Source organism: Rhinopithecus bieti, unplaced genomic scaffold (genome assembly GCF_001698545.2).
Source record: "Rhinopithecus bieti isolate Rb0 unplaced genomic scaffold, ASM169854v2 scaffold_1017, whole genome shotgun sequence".
Lineage (NCBI taxonomy): Eukaryota > Metazoa > Chordata > Mammalia > Primates > Cercopithecidae > Rhinopithecus > Rhinopithecus bieti.
Window position 1 is genome coordinate 3,288,817 of NW_016803657.1, and position 4,940 is coordinate 3,293,756.

A 4,940-nucleotide genomic window follows, 5' to 3' on the forward strand; every position below is an offset into this window, starting at 1 on the left:
CTCGCGCCTGTAATCCCAGCTATTCGGAAGGCGGAGGCAGGAGAATCGCTTGAGTCTGGGAGGTGGAGGTTGCAGTGAGCCGAGATCGAGCTTCTGCACTCCAGCCTGAGTGACATAGTGCCTCGTGAGTGGCGGGCATGATAACAAACTCCAGAGGGTCACAGGCAGGTTCGAGTTGTCATTGCTGGGGTTGTTCTGTTGTACCAGGAAGCTCTCTGAGACTGGGACCCGGCCACTGCCTGGTCCGCTGGTGTGATGGCATTTCTCTGAGGCATGTGGGGCATGTTGAGCGCCCTGGGAAGGTCCGGGCGGAGCTGTGTACCAGCTGTGGAAGTCGACTGCGCTTCCCCTTCAGTTTTGTGTATTTATGGAAATGGTTTTCATCTGCCTTGGCAAGTTATCCAAAGAAATCTGTAACTTCTTACCTTCGATTTTCTGAAGAACAACTACCCTTATTTAAAGCTCGGAACCCAGATGCAAAAAATACAGAACTAATTAGAAGGACCGCCGGGCATTGGAGGGAACTTCCCAACTCAGAGAAAAAAAATATATGAAGATGCTTATAGGGTGGACTGGCAGGCATACAAAGAAGAGATAAGCAGAATTCAAGAACAGCTAACTGCAAGTCAGATTATGTCTTTGGAAACAGAAATCATGCATGAACAGTTAAAAAGGAAAGCTTTAGTAAAAAAGAGAGAGAGTTAAAACTGCTTGGAAAACCAAAATGACCTTGTTCAGCTTATAACATTTATGTAGCTGAAAGCCTCCAAGAAGCTAAGGATGGTTCACTGCAGGCAAAGCTGAAGACTGTAAATGAAAACGGGAAAAATCTGTCTGGTTCTCAAAAGAAAGTATATATTCAACTTGCTAAAGATTATAAAATTCGTTATTATAATGAAACGAAGTCTGGGGAAGAACAGATGATTGAAGTTGGATGAAAGGATCTTCTACGTTGCAAAATAAAGCAACCACCAAAAGATGGTACTGAGAAGTGTTAGAAGTTCACAGTGGATAGGCACCAGAAACCAGTTAGGTCTCAACACCTGAAGCTATTGTAAAATTAGAAAGGATAAAGTCGGTAAACCTTTTCTATTCAATTTCTTTTTCTTCAGCTCACGGACTTCTGCCAGTGTAATACTTGCTTTGGAAAACCCAGATAAAGGTTTATGCAAAATTTTGTGTTTAGGAACTACTGAGGATCAGAGTAATCCATGCAAATGTGAATCATTTTACCTTTGATAAAGGTCAATCAGACTATCAGGTTTTTTTAATACAGGATGATGTCTATGGAAAGAGTATTCTTGTTTCCTTATATTATGGAAGCAGGAGTTTTCTTTTCAAAATTGTTACAAATTGTGGAAGACACAGTGTTCTCTGATATAATTGTGCATTTTTCAAAAAACTGCCAGAACTCATCTGGGTAAATTCCAGTTCCTAGGTATAATTAATATTATATTCAGAGCTGATGGTTGTATACATAAGTGATGGCTGGTTTTAGTTGCACTTAATGAATGCGCTGCTGAGTGCATGAGCCGTATCAGCCCAAGAGTCCGGGTAGGAGGGAACCGCGGGGTGGAGGGAAGACTGGACAGATGGGTGGTTTCCTCGGCCCCTGGGGGCACGGCCAGGTCCATGCTCAGACCCTCCTGGTTTCTCCTGTATTTCCATAAATAGCAAGGGAAGGACTCAGGGCACCCAGGGACCTGATGGGTATAAGCTGTGTCCTCGCGTGGCCCCAGCTGTGGTCAGTGACGTTATTCTCTTTAACCTCAGGCTTATTTTGTATGAAAACACAAAGGGACAGAAGTAGTTCACAGGCCTCTAAAGACTTACGTAATTGTTGTTACAGTTCCTAGGTATAATTCATATTATATTCAGAGTTGATGGTTGTACACCTAAGTGATTGCTGGTTTCAGTTGCAACTTTGTATAAAAGGAACTGAGAAATTTATAAACCTTTTTCTTAACTGTCTTTTTTCTAAAGTAAAACTAATAAATTAGGTACCAGATCTATGCGTATTATTTTATGTTGCATAGAATAAAAATTTTAATCTTTAATTTTACATCTCCTAATTATATATTTTAAGATGAAACATTTGTTTTACAGTTTTCCCCTCCACCTTTTGTTTTTTTGAGACAGAGTCTTACCCTGCCACCCAGGCTAGAGTGCAGTGGTGTCATCTGGGCTCATTGCAATCTCCGCCTCCCGGGTTTCAGTCATTCTCCTGCCTCAGCCTCCCGAGTAGCTGGGACTAGGCATGTACCACCACACCTGGCTAATTTTTGTATTTTTTAGTAGAGATGGGGTTTCACCATATTGGCCAGGCTAGTCTCAAATTCCTGACCTCGTGATCCGCCTGCCTCGGCCTCCCAAAGTGCTGGGATTACAGGTATGAGCCTCCGTGCCTGGCACTTTTCCCTTTTTTCAAGTAAGGAAATATATTTTTTTCTGAATTATTTTCTCTCATGTGAGTATATTGATCCAGAAAGAAAACTTGCATTGTATATATATTTTAAATGAGAAATCTAAAAAAAGAAAAGTATCCAAAGTCTCTGGAATTTGAAACACTTTGCATAACGTATAAAAGCCTGTACAAGAGACAGCCAACTATGGCCTGTGGACCAAATCCAGCCTGCTGCCTGCTTTCTATGGCCTATGAGCTAGGAATTGTGTTTATAATTTTATATGCTTTTTTAAAAAGACTTTTATGGTACATGAAAATTAACATGAATATTTAGTGTTCATAAATAAAGTTTATTGGAACACAACCAAAAAAAAGAAAAAAAAAAACCCCAAACACTCCAGTTCAGAACTCCTTGGGGAGATGGATTTGAGGGTCTCCTCCCATCTCCTGGTTTGGCTCCCAGCGATCCTGAGACTCTTTCTCTGCTGCAAACCCTGCTGCCTCAGCACATTGGTCTGTGACTGCGTACCAGGCACATGAACCTGTGGGCCCATGTGCAGCTCCTCCCTCCTGAGTGTGACCTCGGGTGAGCCCTGCATCCTTGAGGAACCTCCATTTCCTCATCTGCGAAATGGGGGTCACACCTCCTGCCCTGCAGAGTTGCTATGACAGTGATGACATGTGGAGCACCAGCATGGTCTGCCAGTGTGTGGGGCCAGGACGGAACTCTTCCCCATTGTTGCTCCCTTGGTGTTTGGGTTCCCAGTCTAGGGCACATTTCTCCTCCCCCAGCCAGGACCATGCCCGCTCCTAAGTGTGTGCTTTCAAGTGGACAGGAGGCCCAGGGCAGGGAGGGCAGCCCACGCTTACTTTAAGCATTTCTGACCTCTGGAGACAAGGATGCCAGGACCTCCACTGGGGGCCACCATGGCAAATTTTCCTGCTGTTGGGACACCCCACATGGCCCCCAGGATCTGGCTTTGGGAAGGAAGATGGTGCCTGGATTGCGAAGGCCTTTGGATCTCATGCCCAGTGTCATGGGGTAAATTGTGTCTTCCCCCAATTCATATGCCAAAGTTCTCACCCCCGGGACCTCAGAGTACGGCTGTATTTGGAGACAGAATCTTTTTATTTTTATTTTATTTTATTTAATTTATTGGAAACAGGGTCTTACCTGTCACCCAGGCTGGAGTGCAATGGTACCATCAGGATTCACTGCAGCCTCCACCTCCTGAGCTCAAGCAATCCTCCTCCCTCAGCCTCTGAAGTAGCTGGGACCACAGGCATGCACCACCATGCCTGGCTAATTTTTAAAAATTCTTTTGTAGAGATGTGGTCTTACTATGGTGCCCAGGCTGGTCTTGAACTCCTGGCCTCAAGCAATCCTCCTGCCTCAGTCTCCCAAAGTGCTGGGATTACAGGCATGAGCCACTGTGTCTGACCAGAGACAGGGTCTTTAAAGAGATAATGGAGGGAAAATGAGGTCACTAGGGTGGGCTCTGATCCAATCTGACTGGAGTCCTTCTAAGAAGAGGAGATTAGGACATAGATGCTTGCAGAAAGACAATCACCTGAGGACACGGGGAGGACATGGGGAGAAGATGCCGTCTGGAAGCTGAGGACGAGGCCTCAGGGGGAACCAGCCCCACCCACACCTTGATCTTGGACTTCCAGCCTCCAGGATTGTGGGAAATAAACGTCTGTTGTTTCAGCCACCTGGTCTGTGAGAGTTTGTTACGGCGGCCCAAGCAAACTGACCCACCGAGGAATTTTGCTTTTGATCTTATGGGTGGTGGGGTCAGTGGGGGCTTTGAAGCCTTGGTCCAATACGGGGCTGGGGGCTCCTTGGCTGCAGGGCGGAGGGGGCACTCCACGGGGAGAGGCCCAGGCTGGGAGACCAGTGTGTAGGTGTGTAGGGGTGTGTGTGTGTGTATGTAGGGGTGTGTGTAGGGGTGTGTATGAGTGTGTGTCTAGGTGTGTATGTAGGGGTGTGTGTGTGTGTAGGTGTGTGTGTATGTAGTATCTGTGTGTATGTAGGGTGTGTATATAAGTGTATGTGTGTATGTAGGTGTGTGTATGTAGGTGTGTGTGTATGTAGGTGTGTCTGTATGTAGGGTGTGTGTGTAGGTGTATGTGTGTATGTAGGGGTATGTAGGAGTGTATGTGTGTATGTAGGGTGTGTCTAGGTGTATGTGTGTATGTAGGGGTGTGTGTGTAGGTGTATATGTGTGTAGGTGTGTGTAGGGGATGTGTATGTAGGGTGTGTGTAGGTGTGTGTGTATGTGGGGTGTGTGTAGGTGTATGTGTGTATGTAGGTGTGTATATGTAGGGTGTGTATGTATGTGTGTGTCTGTATGTAGAGGTGTGTATGTAGGGGTGTGTGTATGTAGGGTGTGTGTAGGTGTGTGTGTAGTGGGTGTATGTAGGGTGTGTTTAGGTGTGTGTAGGTGTATGTGTGTGTAGGTATGTTTCTGTAGGTGTGTATGTAGGGTGTGTGTATGTAGGGGTGTGTATGCAGGGTGTGTGTGTGTATGTA

The 4,940-nt window shown here is 45.6% G+C and overlaps 1 pseudogene; it reads left to right on the top strand.

Annotated features, from left to right (window-relative positions):
• Nucleotides 1-255: 255 nt before the first annotated feature.
• LOC108542497 (transcription factor A, mitochondrial-like) lies at nucleotides 256-998 on the top strand (annotated as a pseudogene).
• Nucleotides 999-4,940: the final 3,942 nt, after the last annotated feature.